The sequence below is a fragment of the Thunnus albacares genome, chromosome 12 (genome assembly GCF_914725855.1).
Source record: "Thunnus albacares chromosome 12, fThuAlb1.1, whole genome shotgun sequence".
Lineage (NCBI taxonomy): Eukaryota > Metazoa > Chordata > Actinopteri > Scombriformes > Scombridae > Thunnus > Thunnus albacares.
The window spans coordinates 32121646-32143647 of NC_058117.1; positions in this window are offsets into that span (position 1 = coordinate 32121646).

Genomic DNA, 22002 nt, shown 5'->3' on the forward strand with positions numbered 1-22002 from the left:
CAAAATGATTGGTACCCTTTACAAGTTGTGAGAAATAATTGATTTGTAGTGATACTTTAAAGCAGATTATTGTGTTTAATTAGTATCAAAGGTGTTTTCAATCTTATAATCACTCATGCAGCCAGTTTAAAGGAGAAAATGACTCACTCTGCTGTTTTGTGCCACTGGATGCATCACACTGAACATGGAAAACAGAAGAACATCTAGAGAAGGTCTGAAGACATCAGTAATAGCCAAGCATGGTCGACATAAAGGTTACAAGACCATCTCCAAAGAGTTTAGTTTAAGGCCCATGGAGCTGTAGCCAACATCTCTGGATGTGGTCCGGACCTGAGATTGAACAGAAAGGTGTATAAGATGCAGGACTCTGACAGCAGAGACCCGGGTTCACATCCTGAGTCCTGTTTGTGTTCAGGCTAATGAAAGATGCTGCTGTGGCTTAAATGTTCATCAACATGTTGAGCTTCAAGTCTCTGACCTTAACAAAGTGCTTCCAGAGTCTGAACACAAACCACAAACACTTTCATATCACTGTCGTTTCTACCGGCTGATATTTTACTGCGAGATCAGATGTTTTGGTGGGAAAAAAAACAACCAGCTACGTCGTCTCTGAACGTTTCACTCACACGTTCAGTATCAACATTTTTGCAACTTGCCAAATATGTTAATGAACATTTTCTCATTATGTTGCAAGAAAATATGATTCAGCAGCGTTTCTAACAAAATGTTTTTGCTGTTGTAGTTTAGTCGTATATGAACGTCATTTTCTAGCAGACAGGGTTGGATCTGAGGGGTCTGGAGCTCCGAGAGATAACTTTGATCTTTTACTCAGAAAATGTGTTACAAGTAGAATATTGACAATACAAACTCATCAGAATGGAAGAAAATCTGGGTGACTTAAAACGTGGAAAAAGAAAAACATGTCGGGTGTTTGCAAAACAACAAAAACTTGAATTTCTCACACGGACAGAGCTCTTGCTCAGCAGCAGTTTAACATTTACACCACAAAACAAGTAATAACAGTAAGTGATATGTTGTACATGTTACCCTTTATTGTATTAAAGTTTGCAAACCTGTGACAGAATCAGGGATTTATCTTCAATTATTGCCAGTTTAGGGACAAAAATGCCTTTTTTTTCATCTCTAAGCTCAACTCTTATATTAAAAACAGCTGCAAATTAATGTAGCAAATTACGTTTTCAGGGCAACATGGCAGTAAAACCTCTGACGTCACCTTTGGAGTCTATTTATTTCTGCTTTCCTCTGATCTTCTCTCAATACGTCACAGCCTCTATTTTTTTTTGTTTTTTTGTTTTTTTTTAAAAAGACTTGTTGAATCCCATCAGATAAGCAACCGCCTCCTTCAAAGAAGCCGCAGGGGTTGATTAGGAACAAACCTCAAGCCACGTTCAGTTGCTGCTGTGCGTCTCCCATAGAGAAACAGTTCAACAGTTTTTGTACGACTGTTTTTCACTGTGTCTATATACGGGACCACAGTGATTGCAGTGAGTCTGATGCCTTGACAAAAACCTCCTGAGACCTTTTCCACGGCTAAATACTCCTCGTAGAGACGAGCTGAGTCAGGTTTGGGGCTCCCAGCCTCACAGGAATGAACTCAAAGAACAACAGCTTCACAGGTTTATTTAAGACGTTTTTCCTTCAGAACAAAACCAGAGATTTAGACACTTTTCCAGTTCTAAATGGACAAATTTCCTGGTTTTGGACCTAAAGAAAACGTTCATATCACAGATTAAGTTCTCCAGTTTTCCAAATTAACTTCCTAATCGTCTGTGCGGAGTTTTGCCCTTTTCATAGAAATTTTAGACCTTTTTCAGGGTTAAAGGAATAGTGCAATATTTTGGGAAATACACTTATTTTCTTTCTTGCAGAGCGTTAGATTGATGCCTCTCTCATGTCTGTATGTTGACTATAAAACTGGAGCCAGCTGTCAGTTAGCCTAGCTTAGCATAAAGACTGGAAAGAGGGGGAAACAGCTAGCATGGCTCTGTCAAAACAAAACACAATCCACCAACTGCAACATGACAAAACTCCAAAAGTTTCAAAGAAAAAGTTTGTCAAGAAGCCCCGAAAAACCACAGTGTGACATTTTTACACTTCATTCTTTGTTTGATTAAATAAATGAGATTTAACGTGTTAAGTAGTGAGCTTAAGAGGTGCTGGTGAGTGGATTCTCAAGTCTTTATGCTAAGCTAAGCTAACATCTCCTGGCTCCAGTTTTATATTAAACGTACAGATACATCGTCATCAAAGTATCCTTTGAAAAGAAAAATAAATACATGTGTTAAATGCACCAGATGCTTTTGTTTTGGCCTTTTATCTTTATATAGACCTGTGAAACGTTTCTATGTCAAATAAAGTAGAAGACAGTTAATCTGGGGGATTCTAACCACGTAGGGAGGACCATGGATCAAGGACAAAGTTCAGCAGGTTTTGAGGATTCCCAAATTTACTGCTGCTGAGACATGAGAATATTTTTCCACTTCAAAGGTTTTGTAAAGAAAAGCCGACCCAATTCGGTCCCACAAATCATTCACAAATTCATAGACCAGCGTTCCCAAATGTACAAATACCAAACCATGTAAAGCAGTTATTGTCAGTACAAAGTCTTCTCTTGTAACTGAGAGTCCTGGGTCACAGATACATAGTAGCATGTCCAGCAGCAACTCCCGCCCTACGGCAGCTCACGGCATACAGAAGCACATACTGTACTCCATGTCAGGGTACAACAACAACAACAACAACAACAACAACAACAAAATTCAACCGTGCAATACACACAAAACAAAAACCATTTCTTGGTTGCTATAACAACCTGTGGACTGATTTCTAAAACCTCTTTCACACATAGTTTCTGGTAAATGCTACATTCAGGAACATTTCCGTCTTGCGCCTTTTCGCACATGCATGGTAATGCCAGAGTAGATTGGGCAAGGGACAGTCCAGCAGATGGCAGTAATGAAACACTTATGAATGCCAACTGCCACAAAACTCAACAGAAGAAGAAGAAGACGGGGAAAGGCTTGATGTATGTGTACGCTACGTTTCTTATTATTTTCAGGAACATGGCGGGAGAGAAGCATGGATGTATAAAGAGAACTGGATACAGGAAGAGCGCTGGACTTTAAAGCAAATTTGACATAGCGGCCAAACCTTGTAATTACAACGTCACGTGATGCACACTGGCCCAAAAAGACTTTTTCCCATAGACTTACATTGTGAAAGAGACGTCTGTAAATCAGCGGATACATTTTTTTGAGCGTCACAACCCCCATGAAATGACTTGTCTCACTATCAGAATTAAATCCGTTCGGTCCGATCACATTTCAAAAGTCTAGAAGAGCCACATGATTGAATTGTTTTATCCCCATTCAAGTTAGCTGTTGGGCTAAACCGGAAGTAGCCGACTCGGCCAGCGAAAGTCACTAGTGCGCATACTCTATGCGCTGCACAATGTGGAAGATCCGGGTACTTTCATACCTGGAAGTCGATTTTGTTTTTTTTGCTTTATGCGCCACTGAGCACCTTTTATAGGAATGAACAGGGCCCCGCCTCCAATGCTGTATCCAGTTCTTTTTATATATCCATGGAGAGAAGCTGTTTAGTCCGGTACCAATGTTCTTATAAAGTATTTAATGTTCAACAAGCTTGTGAGACAAATCACCCACGAAAGCATTGGCAAGGCAACCGTAAACACGTTGCAGATTCAATTACATCATCAGCAGAGTCTTGTGATTGGTTCGTTTGCTCTACATGGGTGTCTTTTGTCAGACGGACGTAACCTTTTACGTGCTTGTCCCTGCAATGTTACTGCTTCCATTTATGACGCAGCCGTACTGGCATTTTCCCTGAAATGTCACAAGGCCTTGAGGTGGGAAATTGGCAGTACAGATTTCCCAGAATATTGATCCCTGCTCCCATTCACACATGATCCCATGCAGGAAATGTTCCTGAACGTTTCAGGGATAGACTGCATGTGTGAAAGGGGCCTGTGTAAAGGATCCGGGATGGTTTTTCCAGGTAAATCCAAAGGATGTGATGTTTATGTGTACTCCCAAGTGCTACAGCGCCAGCAGGGTACAACACTAGCTAACGTTAGCTTAGAAATCCGTCTGCTAATGTCCAACCACGAGCTGGCTTTCTTCCTATTGAACGGGTAAGCTAACATCACTGCAAAGCATGAAATATACTGTGATATTGTGGTTTTAGCTCGCTAATGTTAGCACTGCTAATGCGAGCACCTGCGCAAGCAACAGGATGCTGACTGCAACTCACTTAACGACCACCGGTGTCACTAATGAAGAGGAATTTCTAATTCTTACATATAGATTTAAAAAAAAATCTAATGATTTTGATTTTATTTATTTATTTTATTTTATTGTAAGTTTGTTTGGTGTTCAGGCAGGTGGGGACTGGGGAGGGGGTCATTCCTGTTGCTGAAAACCTCAGTCGATATGTACACTGACATACCTGTCCATAGATGTTTATCTGCTTATTGTCCAATATACATTCACTGATAAGGTGTTGAAACTAGAAGATCGACATCAACGCTTCTAAGCACTCGGTTGGGCGGCGGTGGCACAGGATGTTGATGGATTTGAAATAGCCGTAGCCTAGATAAAGTGATATACCAAGACTTTTTCTCTAGCAGCACCAGCAGATCAAAGTTTTCACTTTTTCAATTTAATATCTCAACATCTTCTTGATAGATGGGCTCGACAATTTGTACAGTCATGTTTCCCAGAGGAAGACTTTACTGATTGTCTGATTTCCTCTCTAGTGCCACCATGAGGTTGATGTACGGTTTGATGACTCTCAGGTGGAGGTGAGGCAGTAGTTTCCAACAGCCCAAGTCAAGTGCTCTTAATGTCCCACAAGGTTCTATACTTGGCTCTATTTTATTCACCATATGCAAAAATAATATCATCTCTGTCACCCCAAATTGTAATGTACATTTTTATGCAGATGATACTATTCTATATGTCACTGCTCTTCTCTTAAAGGACAAGTTGACAATTTTTCAAATGTGCCTTAAAACAACAGTCAGGAGCCCAAATGAAAAGTAAAACCTGTTTTTCTTGCTGTAATCATTCCTCCTGTTCATACTGACCATTAGAAGATCCCTTCATAATGACCTTACAATGGAAGTGATGGAGGACAAAATCCACAGTCCTCCTTCTGTGCAAAAATGTATTTCAAATTTTATCTGAAGCTAATATGAAGCTTCAGCGTCCAAATGAGTCAAATCAAGTAGATATCTTTCAACGTTACAGTCTTTTTAGTGCCAAAGTTCCTCTTTTTGTTACTATACTTCCACCTGCAGCTCAACAGGGAAACACAAAGACTGTAAATGTGTCAGATATCCACTTGATATGACTAACTCAGACTGATGAAGCTGAATATAAGCTTCACAGACACTTTTAAATGACTGTGTGGACACACTGTGTATTTTGGCCTCCATCACTTCCATTGAAAGCACATTTGAAGGATCTTTTAATATCCAGTATGAACAGGAGGAATGATTACAGACACCTGACTGCTGGTTTAACACACATTGTGAACCCCTCCGTTAATGCATCTCATAGATGTTTGCTTATTAGCAAACATTAACACACTAAACTAAGATAGTAAACATACCTGTTTAGCATTAGCATATTAGCATTGCCATTGTGTACATGTTAGCATGTTGATGATAGCACCGCTGTGTATAAGTACAGTATCACAGAGCTGCTAGCATGGCTGTAGACTCTTTAATTTTGTTATGACAACAAATGTTTTGTGTTTTAATAAGATTTGTTGATTTTGTAACAAGGACATTTCTTGATGCAGCAAATGTTTTGATAAGAAAAGTTTCTTGTTTTTATAAGTTGGTATGTTGAAAAAAGTAATAAGTTGTACGAACACTGAAATATCGTCATAACAAATACTTTTTGTTTTAATAAGATACTTTTATATTGTGCAAAAATGATTCATTTTCTAGCTATAACAAGGATGTACATGTTGTTGTAACGACAAACATTTCTCTTTTTCATGAGATACTGATTAAGTTTCCTGATATAATGAGATGAAAGTAAGAAAAGTTGTTTTAATTAGAGTGGATGTTTTTCTTGGTGACAGAGGTCCATCTTTCTTTATTATGATACAAACCATAATTGATATATATATATATATATATATATATATATATATATATATATATATATATATATATATATATATGATACAAACATATTTTCATCTGACTAAGGATGTTTAATGGAGATAAAATTGGATAAAAATATGATAAAGTATCTCAAAACTGTACAGTACAGTAGTTGAGTAAATGTAATGAAAAGGATTTTGTTATAATGAGAACATTTTTGTGTCTTGTTTTTGTTGAGGCGGCAGCAGTGTGATGAGACAGCCTCCTGCAGCTGTCAGAGGTTTTTGTACGAGTGTATTTCACTGTGTTGGGGTGGACTACACAGTGACTGAACATCCACACAGAGCTGAACAAAAACCTCCAGCCTGCTCTCCTCAGTCTGTTTAGAGTCAGAAAAAGATCCAGAATCAACACACAGACCGACGACAGACTCAGTGTTTCAGGTGAGTTGTCAGCTGCAGCTTTTCTACCTGAAAACACTCAAATATCTTCAGTTTAGTGAACTCTGCGTCTCTGCTGCGCTGCTGCATGTGTCGCTGAAATGTTCTTTATTCTGATGTTTAGCAGTACAACACACAACTCAAACTCTCTGTGTTTATTCTGCTGTGTTCACAGCTCGCTGTGTGTTGATGTGAAGCCGATTTATAAAACTTTGAGCTGCTTTTGGAGTGATTGACAGCTCAGAGGTTTTTGTATGGGGATGTAACACTGTGATGCTTTACTCTTTGGGAGGAATATCACACTCACCGTCATTCCTAAAGGTAAGAAAACATGCTTTCTCCTTCCTAACATCCTGAGAATTAGTGACTTTACAGGGTCTGTTTAGTTTTGGAAATCTGTTTTTAATGTTTAAGGGTTAAATTTGATGGATCAGTTCAGCTGCTGTGAAACGGAGCTGCAGACTCAAATCCACAGAGGAGCTCAGCAGCACAAAGTTTCAAATAATGTTGTCTTAAAGCCTGAAATAGTCCAGAAAACCAAACCAGAATACAGTCAACTGCAACTTTTAGGTCTTAAACTGAGTTTGTTAGCGTGCTGTAATATTGCAAATAATGAGAAATAATAATGATAACTAGATTAGTCGTACCAGAAATGCAGCTCAAAAGGTTTGATATGAAAAAGAAAACCTGAAAACCTGAAAACCTGTTAAAATCTGTTAAAATCTGTTAAAATCTCCTCCTGAAAGTCCTGAATGAATGTTTTCTACAGTTTAAGGACTGAAAAGGTGCTGAGAAATACTGATATTAGATCATTAAAATGTTAACTTCTGCATGAAAAACAGCTGAAAAGTCATTTATGTGAAGAAGAATTAGGCGAAAAGACATTAAAGTTTAAATGCAGAGTGAACAGAAGCGGCTAAAATTAGCTGAAGAGACTTAAGCGGTTTTAACTAAAATGTTTTATGTCTTAAATCTAGAACCGTTGTGGTTTCTTGATGTTCTTCTGCTGAGAAATTAAAACCAGACTGACATTAATAGTAATTATAAATTATAATATTGTTGAATAATGATTATGTTAAATGTATTTATGACGGAGTGTTAGAGACACACTGAGAGAAATCATTTTTTAAGATTATGAGATTAAAGTCTTAACTCGACAAGAAATAAAAGTCGTAATATCACAAGAACGAAGTCGTAATTCTACAAATAAAAAGTCGTAATATCAAACGTAACCGCCGGCAACCTCGCAGTCGAGTCCATTTCTTCCAAGTTCACCTGCTTCTTTCTTTGGAATCGATAAAATCCTTTCAAAGTCCTGATACTAATAATAATAATAATAATAATATGATGCTAATGAGCGAAAAACATGAAGTATTTTGTTATTTGTGAAACCTACAATAAACCTGCTCGAGATGTTCCACATTCCTCAAACTGCTCCTCTGATAAGTTATTCCATTTTTCTCATAATAATTCTCATAAAGTTCCAACTTTTTCTCAAAATATTATGATTTTATTCTTGAAGTCAGTTTGGCCTTGATACTCCGTGAAAACCTGAAGCTACTAAATGTCTTAAACTCATTTTATTTATTTATTGAAACTAAAACAGAAGCAAAATATTATATATATATATATATATATATATATATATATAATATTTTCTTCCAGCGTGTCTGAAAGTCTTGAAAAAGTCTAAAATCAGTTTTCTGATTTAAGAGACTTCAGTTGATTCAGTTTGAAGCGTCGTTGATGATTCTCTGCCAAGAAAATTCAAACCAGACTGACATTAATAGTAATTAGAAATGATATTATTGTTGAATGATGATTATGTGAACTTGTACAAGAACAAGATTACAGGTGGAGAGTTAAAAGGCACTCAAGTGAAAACCTAAAATTCAGTTTTTAAATTCATGATGTTAACGTCAGTTTTCTTCTAATAATCTTATTAAATGATGATGTTACAAGAAACAGAACTAAATGTGCTTTTATCAAAATGAAAAATAACTTAAAAGACAGAAAACCTAAAAACATTGAAATGTAAAGTAATTCATTGAAGACCAGATGTAGATGTAGATGTAATGTCTTCAAATTTACAATTTAAGTGTTTTTAAATAAAAAAAAAAGCTTCAGGTATTAAGTTTAGTTTTATGAAATGTTTCTATTTCTTGATGCTTTTTTGTCTGCTGAGAAACTAAACTTAATCTTATTAAATAATGATAAAGTCACAAGAAATGCAATTTAAAGTTATATAAATGAAGTCCTGGAAAAGTCCTGGAAAAGTCCTGGAAAAGTCCTGGAAAAGTCCTGAAATATGTGAAATGATGTTTTTCAAATTCAAGAACTTAAGTGGTTTGAAATTCAGTCAAATAAAAGTCTTGAATCAGTTTAAAAATCTGGTTTCTGTGTGCTGAGAAAGAGATGAACCAGTATATGTATATATATATATATATATTAATACCTACATACTGGTACTACGACTATTACTACGAATAATAGTAAAAATAATAATAATAAACTTTACTGTTATGGAACTTAATTGCAGCTGAAAGTGAAAATCAAACAACATGAGAGAACTATTCAAAACAAACAACAGAAATAAGTTTGATAAGTTTTTATTTATCAATAAATAACAAATCAAACGCCTGAATAGTTAAAGAATATTCACATCAAAGACAAAGAAAGAAGAAAACGTTCCAACTTCTTAAATGTCAGAGTAGTGAAATGAATTTACTGAATGCAGTTCAAATATTTTATAAATTACATTTATCAAAGTTGATGAAGCTCTTTATCTGATAAATATTCATAACAACAATAATCAGCACGATAAATATTAAACTAACTTTTATTACAATAAGTTTCATACAGCATCGAAGTTCTGCAGAAATACAGCAACTTCATTATCTTAATATGTTGTTAACTTAACGTAACGATGAAAATACATTTCAAACTAAAGCTTTGATTACTGTAGATTATATTTGTAGGTTCTGGCCTCGTTATTATCCTTCAGTTTAAAGTCTGAGATTTCTCCCCACATGAGAAAACATTTAATCAAGAGTACTTTTAATGACCAGTTTCTTAAATACAGTCAGTGAACAAAAAGAAAAATCCAACTCCTCGCTCGGATACTTCACTGTTTCCTTCATTAGATCCTGAAATATAAAAACTGGATTAAAATGATTGTACTTTTTATCACAGTATTTATGAGACGTATGATGTGTAGTAATAAAGTCTAAATGAAACTAGAGAATAAACATCTCTGATAATCTGTGTTTGTTTTCTTCTTTACTTTGACAACAGACAGAATGGATCAATGCATGAGTTTTTATTTATTTTTTTTAACTTATTTTATTTCCTTTTCTCAAGTGCAGTCATACGATACAATCAGCTTTCAAATATTTACATAAATACAGGTGTAAATGAAGCAATGTTAAGGGTCCGTTCATGATGTTTGACCTTCCATCATGTATCCATCATCCATACAGCCATTATCAGAGCATAAGTAAATAAAATTAATAATAATAATAATAATAATAATAAAAAGCAAATAAAATTAAATAGATAAATAAACAAATTTTAAAAAACAAAGCAAAACAAAAAAAAGTTACAAACACATACATACGTATATATACAGCAAAAAAAAAAGAAAGTAAAACTTGAAGTAAAACTTGAAGTAAAACTTGAAGTAAAACTTGCTCACGTTTAAATAAGAAGAGGAATGGGGAAAGAAAAGAAATAATAGTTCAGCATTTCGTCAAGAACACGTCTGTCTTTAGTTGTAACTTTGTTGTTATATTTTCCATATAACAGACATCCTTTATCTTCTCTCTCCACGGTGTCACTGCGGGGGGGGGGGGGGGGGGGGATGCATGTGTAATTCCACATTTTGGACAGTTCTCAGATATTCTATGATCATATTTCTGAACTTTATCTTCGTTTCTGTCTGATGTTTATAGTTTCAAAGCATCTACATGTTTGTAAAGCTGAAAAATTGACTGTAAAATTGACATTTGTCTTTGTTCCTGTGCAGATGTTTCGCCAGTCTTGCCGAATCTGTTTGCCCTGAACCCTCTGAAGCCGAAGGAGGGGTGGGGGTCGCCGCTGCCGCCGGACGTCTGCCTGGCTACTGGCTTCTATCCGAAGACAGCTGAAATGACCCTGAATGTGAAGAACGGGCCGGCAGAAAAGCTGGACACCAGCAAGGCCGTCATGTCCACACAACTGAAAGGCTACTTCTTCGCTGGATTCACCAACAAGACGCTTCTCTCCTGTGAGATGAACGGCAAGACCAGCAACAAAAGCTCACCCGCCGACAAAAGCTCACCCGCCAACAACACCTCATCCAGCAACAATGAGACGTCCCTCACCCACCAGTCCACCAACAATTACAACCGTACGAAATCATCTTCATCACAATAATCATCTTCATCAGGATGAGTGTCAGAATATTGAAACTGTGATTGTGTCAGCTGCTGAACGTCTGCATGCTCGTTATTTATTCTTTGATCAGATGTTTACAGAACTCATGAATGTTTATTATTATTAATATTTATTAATAATAATTATGATGTTTGTGTGTCTGACTAACTGATGTTTTCTGTTTTCACCAACCAGTGGATCTCTGCAAGGACGTTCATCCAGGTGAGTCACCAAACACATCTGAACACCCTGCAGCACAAAACTGTTCCAAACTGTTCCAAACTTCACATGTCTATGAGTTGTTAACAGCTCCACCAAATAGTGATTTTTCCCTCTAAACTTCTCACATGCTTTCATTTCAATAAATGTTCAAATGATCCAATATTTCAGCAAAAATCAAAGATTAGAGAAAAAGTCCAAAAACTGAAAACAGATTTGTGTATCAGAACTTTGTTTTTTCTTCTTTCCTCTCCCATTAATCATCTCACCACCCCTCAGATTTATCTGCTGACCCTTTGGAGGGGCCCGACCCCTAGGTTGGGAACCACTGGACTAAACTAGCTAACTGTATATAAAGTAGTGTAAACTAGCTCCACCTCCAGCAGCTACAACAGTAACATGCTGCTCTAACACTGATGCTTCACTATTAATAATCTAATGATGTCATATATAATAATATATCAGTCAGAGGGACCAAACCACTACTTTTACTGCAATACTTTAACTACATCAAGCTCATAATACTTATGTACTTTTACTGCAATACTTTAACTACATCAAGCTCATAATACTTATGTACTTTTACTGCAATACTTGAACTACATCAAGCTCATAATACTTATGTACTTTTACTGCAATACTTGAACTACATCAAGCTCATAATACTTATGTACTTTTACTGCAATACTTTAACTACATCAAGCTCATAATACTTATGTACTTTTACTGCAATACTTTAACTACATCAGGCTAAACTGTTCCAACAGTTTAATGATTCGGTCTGAACTCGTCGTGTTTTCTTTTCTCTCTTGGACAGAAAAAGCCAGGCTGAACTTCTTCCTGCTGGTGATGAACGGAGTCCGAGTGATCTTCACCAAGACTGTGGCCTTCAGCACCCTCCTCACCATCAGAGCCATGATGTTCTAACAGCGAGTTCAGCTCAGCTTCGTCTCCGCCAGACGACTCGTCGTACCGCCATGTTTGGGAGGAACAGATCAGCTGAAGCAGTGAAATCAGGATCCAATAAGACTGATTGATTGATTGATTGATTGTGCTCAGTATCATGTTTATGGTTCTAAACACAGTTATTCATCTGTCATCCAATATTTTATTTTTTTTACATTCTGACAGAATTGACCTACGGTGGCCTCTAAGGACAAAATACATACAAGAGCCACAAACATTGAAAAAATGTATCAAACTTTTAGCATTTTGTTCAGTTCACTTCTCTTGATGCTGGAAAAATTAGTTTTAAATTCAGAAATGCAACAAATATGAGGAAACATACAAAACTGAAAACATTAAGAAAAATATGTTCCAGATTCAAAAACTGCAACAAATACTAAAACATGAAGTCACCGTGGAAACCAAAGCTGCCTTCACCTCGTTCTTCACAAACCTGTAAATAAAACCTGTTTAATTGAAGTAAATACACAACATTATCATAAATCTCATTTTAATGTTACTGAAGTCATTTTTAAAAAGTCTATCTGAGATGATCTGCTCAGTTTAATCTCTTTATATTTTCTTATGAAGCGACTTTCTTTAACTTTATACTAAAAACTCATGTCTGTGAAGTTTTATTTCATTAGTCAGTAGTTTTCTGCGCTTTGTCTCTTTTTAATTCATCACATATTTACTGATCAAACCTCTTTTTTTTTTTAGTGATATTCATATTATTTGTTATTTCATTATTCTGGCATGTGATGCCTTCTGTAACTTTGCTTTAAAAATAGCTGTACAAATAAAGCTGATTGTGATTATATCAGTCGTTTGTATAATTGACTCTGTATGAGGAGGTTTATTACTGGACTTGAAAGACTTAAATAATACTCAAATATGCAGAAACAATTAGGTTTAATACATTTATTAATCTACAGAAGCACAAAGGGCTCCTGTAATTATGACTTCCATATCTCATAATTACTAAATCTCATTTCAGCTGTTGAGATTATAAGGTGCTCAGTCATAATTATGAGACAATGGATCCGTTTTTTTTTCTTTCTTTGCTGGATGTGATTTGCTTTTATACGAGTCCGTATTTAAACTTTGTACATAACATGTAGTTTTCTAGCTGACAGTCTCTGTCTGCTGATGTCTGTCAGTCTGTTGACTTCCTGTGCAGCAGTTTCATCAGTTGAAAACCACATTTCAACAGAAACCTGAAACCATCACAACAGTCAAACCCGAAAGCTGCAGATAAAGATCAGACGGCTCGGTTTCACATCGACAGCAGAAACCGACTCTCTGTTTGTTCACAGCTTGTTTCTACTTCTCGGTGTTCGTTTATGACGCAGGAATTATAATTAACGCTTTGATGTTCAGCTCCATAGTTTCACACACACAGACAGACAGGCAGGCTGAGTTCAACATTAACATGAGAAAATACATGAAAGGATAGATTATTTATAAAAGGTTCATTAAATCATAAATATAAAGTCCAGTTGTTCCAGAAAACTGAACAGAAAAGCTCAGCTCTGGTTTGTTATGAGAACATTTTACATTTAGATTTACACACATCTGCTGCAATAAAGCTGCAGAACAAACTGCGTCATATTTCATCAGCTGATGTTCACATACAGCAAACAATAAACATCACTGCATTTAACAGTAAAATTACTGCAAAATCATACAAATACTCATTAAAAAGGTTTGTTGTCAGCAGTAACCTCCATCTCTGAAACCTGTTTTTGTTTGTTTGGTAGATTGTTGAGATAAGAAAGGACGTCAGACTGTTCCACTGAGATATGGATCTGTACATGACTGTTTCATATTCTATATATCTGTATATCAAGACGGATAGAAAGTGTTTATTAATTAACAGGAACAGTTTCACAGCAGCTACTTCACATAACTCACAAAAACTAATGAGGTCAATGAGAAATAAAAATGCAGTTTAAATGATGTACAAAAATAAGACTAAATACAATGAAAATATAAAACATTTATTACCTGATGAGACTTAATCACATTCTATGATGAATCTATTGATATTTATGAATCTGCTCTCACAAAAAAAGCACATGTGAAGTCATAAAGTACAAAAATCACACGTCTATTTGTAAATTATCACACTTCATCATGATTTTATCTGACTAAACATGTTTAACAGAGACAATTATTCTGTTTTAGTGTCATAATTAAGAGAGAAAATCTCTCTTCAGTGACGAAACAGATGAACTTCTGTCATATTTCAACATTTATGTCATAAAGCAGGAAAAACAAAACATGCCAGAAATGTGCTGTCAGCATCTGCAGCCAAGATCTTTAAAATATGGAAAATAGTCTCTAAAATAGTTTAATTATTTGATGTTTGGTAAGTACTGTACTTAAGTACAATGTTGAGGTACTTGTACTTTACTTGAGTATTTCCATGTGATGCTACTTTCTACATTTCAGAGGGAAATATTGTACTTTCTACTCCACTACATTTATTTAACAGCTTTAGTTACTTTTCAGATGAAGATTTGACACAATGGATGATATAACAAGCTTTTAAAATACAACACATTGTTAAAGATGAAACCAGTGGTTTCCAACCTTTTTGGCTTTTGACGTCTTACAAAAAGCAGTGTGTAGTCGGGGTCACATTTGGTTGGGAACCACTGGACTAAACTAGCTAACTGTATATAAAGTAGTGTAAACTAGCTCCACCTCCAGCAGCTACAACAGTAACATGCTGCTCTAACACTGATGCTTCACTATTAATAATCTAATGATGTCATATATAATAATATATCAGTCAGAGGGACCAAACCACTACTTTTACTGCAATACTTTAACTACATCAAGCTCATAATACTTATGTACTTTTACTGCAATACTTTAACTACATCAAGCTCATAATACTTATGTACTTTTACTGCAATACTTTAACTACATCAAGCTCATAATACTTATGTACTTTTACTGTAATACTTTAACTACATCAAGCTCATAATACTTATGTACTTTTACTGCAACACTTTAATTACATCAAGCTCATAATACTTATGTACTTTTACTGCAATACTTTAACTACATCAAGCTCATAATACTTATGTACTTTTTCTGTAGTAAGGGATCTGAATACTTCTTCCGGCTTCTAAAGATGAAAACTGCTCTGAGTTCAGGCTTCATCTCAGAGGTTCACCTGCTGCCACCTGGTGGAGGAGAGAGCAAGTCAGTCTGAATCTAAACTGAAGGCCTCTGTTGCATCAGATGATCACTCTGTAAGTGTTTTCACATCAACAGTTACAAGATCTACAAACATTTTGTGTTTGTGTGTCATGAAATTTCTAGATATGTTTGTCTGTGTCCTAAAACCAATCGGACAGAATGAGGCTGATTGCTGTGTTACAATCAAGAAAATATGAAAAAAAAAGGATTTGAAAAATTTTGACCTAATAATAATAAACTAAATAACTTACTAGAGAGGTTGTAAATGTCTCAATGAATTCTGTAAAGGTATTTTTTTATGTTTCCAGTGTTGTAAATTTGTAAAACAAAAGAAAAAGCGACCAGTTATTTTGTGTTTTGGTGTCTCATCAATAGATCCAGCTCTGAGTTTAGTCTTCTCTGTAGATGGGGTTGCTGAGATATCCTGCTGTTTCTTCCTGCTGCAGTCCGCTCTGTCACTTCTGCTTTCCCACACTGTCAAAATCTTTTTTATTCACAATTCTGATGAAACCATCTGGCCAGTCAGTCCATGGATGCTGTTCTTCAAAGATCCCCTCCAGACATGTGTTGAGATGTATAAAAATATTCTGCTTTTGACAATAAGTTGTATCTTTTGCCACAAAAAAGTTAAATTACCTCATTAAAATCCTTAAACCATCATCTCCTCCTTTATCTAAAAATCAGAGTCTGTGAATCTTTGAATATTATTGATTTCTAAAGTTTTCCTGCTGGACACAACATATCTCCTCCTTCGCTGCAGGACAGCAACTAATGATTATTTTCATTATCGATTAATCTGTTGAATATTTTCTCGATTAATCGATAAGTTGTTTGGTCCATAAAATGTCAGAAAATGGTGAAAATGTTGATCAGCGTTTCCCAAAACACAAGACGAAGATGGACTTTAATTGAAGGGTAAAGAAATGCTAATATGCTAGCTCCAGTTTGTGCCTCTCATGGATTAAAACTACTTTGAAGCTAAGTGTCTGTTTTTCTGAAAAATAAATCCTCAGTGATCTTTTAAAGATTGTCAGAGACTCATTTTCCAGAAAACTGATTCTGAGCTTTGATGTGATGACAAAACCTGCTACACAATCCGGGGCTACCACCGACCCTCAACCAACTGAACAAACTGCGTCTGATTCACGTTTCTAACAGGCAAAAATAGTTTTAAACCATTTTTTAATTGGCTACATTGATAAAAGTACAAATCTGGTGATCTATATATTTCATTACGTGTGGATGAAAACTAACAACGCATCGATCTACTAACAAGTATTGTTTTATAATAATAATAATCTTTATTTATAGAGCACTTTTCAAACCCCACATTACACAGTGCTTCACATATGCAAATTAAAACAGAAAAATCAGATAAAACCAATTCAGTGTAAAATGAATCGAGAACATTTAGAAGAAATAAAAACAGAAATCAAAAACAGTTCAGAGAAGATAAAGTCAGGTAAGACTTTTCTGATAAAAGTGTGTTTTCAAAACAGATTTAAAAGAAGTCACCGACTCAGCCAAGCGGATTTCCTCCTCTGGGCCCTGACTGTGAAGAATCTGTCTCCTCTAGTTTTCTTTCAGGCCCCTGGAACAGAGAAAAGACCTCTTGATCCTCTACTCGAGGATGTCAAACTACTTGTTATAGAAATATATCAGGGAGATGAATGAAGAGCCTTAAATATAATCAGTAAGATCTTTAAACCAAGTCTAAAGGTGGGAGCAGGTGTAAAGAGGCTGAAATAAGTGATCATGTCTCTTGGTTCTGGTCCTCCGTCTCTGGCCTCCATTGTTGTTAAAAACCATTAAAAACATGCCAGTCAACCACACCGCTGCACTGGGTGACATGTTCCTTCACCATGAACATACACACTGTAGTTTATTTTGACTCAGTCCCACACACACTGTCCTTCTACCAGAAATACTCACTAGAGGATTCATCCGTCAACGCACTATTTCCTACAGGGCTGCAAGATTACAAGATAACATCTTCAGATGTCTTGCTTTGTCCGACCAACAGTCCAAAACCCCCAAAGATATCCAGTTTACAATGATATAAAACTGAGAAAAGCATCATCATCATCATCATCATCTCATTTGAGAAGCTGGAACCAGAGAATAACTGATGATTAGTTTTTTGTTGAATGACTTTATCATCACAGCTCTAATTTCCTCTTGTTACTTTTTAAGATACAAAACTACATATTTGTGAGCTGTTTTAAGTCTTCAGTAGGAACCAATGAGCTCAGAGCTGAGAGCCACAGACAGAGAAGGAAAGGAAGAATTCAGAGATGGACTTTCATGTTGTTGGTTTGTTGACAATAATGAAAATATAGAATAACACCAGACTGAGCCTTTTATTGAGTTTTTAAACCAGCTGAAGAATGAAACTAACCCAACGACTGGCTGAAATATTTCTATTAAATACACATCAGTATCATCTGCATAGATCTGAACAAACTGAGTCTGTCAAATGAATGAAGAGTTGGAAAATAAAAGCACACACAGAGAGCTGATGTTTCCTCTCAGGCTGATTTTTAGGCCACAGGTGGAGTTTGTTTCAGAACCAGGTCACATCAGTTCTGCTCTTTCCTTCCTGCCGGTTACAGAAACTATAATTCTACTCCTGGAGGAGTTTTTATCTCATAGGAGCAGAAGCTGAAGAGGAGTCATGAACCAGATCAGCACCAGCAGCAGAGATCCAGGAGAGATTACAGTACTACTGCTCGACTGTGACACAGGAGAAACACTCTGTGACAAACTGACTGACAGCGTCTGAAGTCAGATGGAATTATGGAGGCTGCATCCTACAATTTTTGTAACTTTTTAAAACAGACAATCTGTCAACTATGCCTACTTTACACTGTGATTGGTCGGGTGCATGGAGGTGTGAAAGTAGGCGGGGCTTGAACTTCTCTGTCAAAGAAATTCTTCACACAAAAACTTCCGTAACTTCTTCATGTGAACAACCGACTGCAACACCATGAAAGTCTTCGAGGGAGAGACTGTCCTACCAAGAAAAACAACACAATCGGTTGTTTCTTTAGATGCCCCGAAACAACATCTGTTTACGTTGCAGTGACAGCGCCCTCTAGCCGCTGTAGTAATGAAGATGTGAGCAAAGGAGGAAATCAGGTGACGTAAATATACAGCAACAAAGTCCACTAAGAGAGGAGACCGTCAACAAAACATCAGACTTTAACTCGAGAGATCACTGTTCAATTCCTGCAATCAACATTGTTTTTATTAAACCTTGACTGTTATCATAACCTAACCTTAACCACATGGTTATTATTGTTGTAGCCATGACAACAAGGTCCCTTAACATTAACAGAGTACTTATTTTGGAGGTTACTAAAGAACGGTTTGAAATGAAAAACTTTGTCGTCCAACCACATCTAGAGTCAAAAGTGTTTCTACCTGTTTACACTGGAAGCATGCTGTCATAAAGGAGGAGCAGGGAGAGGAAATTAATCGTATAAATTGGCATCTCTCCCCAAAGACATTCATGATGTTTCACTCAGTTCTTCACATGAAAAGTGACAGAAGTGTAAAGAATGGAAAAAGAGAGCTTGAGAGAGAAGTTTAAACCATGCCTACTTTCACACCTCCACACTCCTGACCAGTCACATGGCGTGATCATCTGTCGCTAAAAGTTACAAAAAACTGTTGAATGCAATTCCATCATCAGAACATGAGCTTCAGGCGATGTTGTAATGATCTGACAGGCATCTAAAGCAGTCTGACACCATAACGGTGTTCCACAGGGTTCGATTTGAGGCTCTCTTGATATTCTCTCCTTCATGTGTTATTCTCAAATCCGCCTTTATGCAGATGATACTGTTTTATAGCCTGATAGTCAGACTGCAATACCATTTAGTTTTTCTTCATGTTGGAGGGGGGTTATTTTGCATGAACCAATCAGCAGTGACTGACATATCGTCCCGTTGACATAATTTTAAGTGGACGCAGAAGCTGTGGTAGAGGTTGTTAGGAGCAGTTAATGTTTGTCACATTGATCAAAATAATACATTGATTTAAGATGACCCCATTCTTAATCTCACCTACAAAGCTTAAACACCAGACTTATTTGAATCGGTGAACAGTTCAGAGATGTGGACAGCGTGTTAACCGTGCTACAGCAGGAAGTCTCCATAAATCACATCAACACATGATGGACGTCTGTTGGTGTTAACGCAGGTTAATCTCTGTATAACATCTATTTCTGTGTCATTATGTGTGTAAATGACCGTAACAACAAGTTGGTGGAATATTTTGCAGTTTATGAACACCGTCTGAACGCACCCCTCGTTTCTGTTTCTCGCTAGCTTTCAGGCCACGCCCCTCCAAAGTAGGAGGAGCTTGAGTTGTGACACTACACACAAGTGACCAGCCTGAATTGTATTGTGGGATATGAGGACCAAAGGATTTGCTGGTTGTTTCTTCCAAAGTTAAGGAAAGCAGATGTATTTCTCAGAGTTTTTTGGACTGGACGGCTGTCTCTGTGGACTCGTTCTGATGGATTTTGAAGGGACTGAAACCTGAAACGGACACTAAGGATTCTCTGAAGTCAGTGTGAAGAGCTGCTGGTGAGTTTCTGTCTAAACTCATAAAACAAAGATTAAAAAATAACTTTTTTTGGTATTTGATTTTTAGCAAACTGCGTGAAACTTGAGCGAAAATGTTTTCTGCTGTGGAAACTGCATCTTCTATTAAAAATTGAGATGGAAAATCTAATTTAAATTATTAGTTTTTGCTAGATGATGAAAGCTAGTTTCTATGTAAAGATGTAATAATGATTAATGGTATTTATGAATGTGAAGCTGTTTCAAACAACCATCACAAAACACCTGAAAAAATGAATACAGATCAGTGAACAAACAAGGAAAACCTGAATCAAAATTGAGATTGAGACAAAAAACGAGAGTAAAATAAAAGGATAAAAGTCACAGTGGATATTAAAAAGAGAGAAGTTTAGTGGATAATCAGGATTTCTTGCATCGGAGTGAGAGCAGCAGTATTTGTCACAGTGTGAGTTACAGTGTGAAGAATCAGGGAGGAAGAATGTATTTTGGCAGTGGAACCAAAGTGACTGTTGAATCTGGTAAGAATATTATTTTTCATGGTTTCATGTCTTAATAGACCTTCTTTTATTTGTCATTTTTATCTGAGTTTAATCCATTTTTATAGAGTTTGATTGATGCAAACTGATCTTGACACATGCAGACTGCAGACTGAGCAGGAAAAACGAAAAATAGAATAAAAATGTTGATGAGTAATGATGAATTTAAAAGTTAAAAACAAACAAGGAACAGGATGAAACTGGTTTAAACTGTAAAAACAGTATCAGAGAGAACACAGTATGACATCTAAACTAAATACTGTTTTCTATGTGCAAAAATACAGACGAATAAACACAACATTAATATGGATCAAAATATAGATTGAGAAACAACATCACTGCAACAATAAACCTTAGAAAAGTCACAACTGAGATAAAAAAGAACAAAAAAGATCATCAGAGTGAGAGCAGCAGTATTTGTCACAGTGTGAGTTACTGTGTGAATAATCAGGGAACAAAAATGTATTTCGGCAGTGGAACCAAACTGACTGTTGAAACTGGTAAGATTATTATTTTTCATGGTTTCACGCTTTAAAATGTCTTAATAGAGCTTCTTTTATTTGTCATTTTTATTTGAGTTTAATCAATTTTTATAGAGTTTGATTGATGCAAACGGATCTTGACACACGCAGACTGCAGACTGAGCAGGAAAAACATAAAATAGAATAAAAATGTTGATGAGTAATGATGAATTTAAAAGTTAAAAACAAACAAGGAACAGGATCAAACTGGTTTAAACTGTAAAAAAACAAACAGCAGCAAAGAGAAACCAGTGAGAAACTCTGAAACATTTATAAAACATCAACTGCACAAATACACAACTGAGTGTCAAATATTACCATAAACATTTCTATTAATATACAGATTAATGAACAAACACAACATAAAAGTGGATAAAATATAAACAGAGAGACAACATGACATACAGCAGTATTTGTCACAGTGTGAGTTACTGTGTGAATACTCGGACAGGAAACAAACTTTATTTCGGCAGTGGAACCAAACTGATTGTTGAAGCTGGTAAGATGAATTTATATCATAAAAATGTTTCGATAAATTTCCTTCATTAGTCATTTTGTTTGAGTTTAATCCATTTTTATAGAGTTTAATTTATATTAAACTAACCTTGACACGTTAAGACTGAACAAGAAAATGAAATAGAATAAAAATGTTGTAATGATGAATTTAAAAACAAGTTAAAAACAAACAAGAAACATAATCAAACTGGTTTAAACTGTAAAAACAGTATCAGAGAGAACACAGTATGACTGTATATAATTTGCCATCTAAACTAAATACTGTTTTCTATGTGCAAAAATACAGACGAATAAACACAACATTAGTATAGATCAAAATACAAATTGAGAAACAACATTACTGTAATAATAAACCTTAGAAAAGTCACAACTGAGATAAAAAAGAATAAAAAAGATCATCAGAGTGAGAGCAGCAGTATTTGTCACAGTGTGAGTTACAGTGTGAATAAT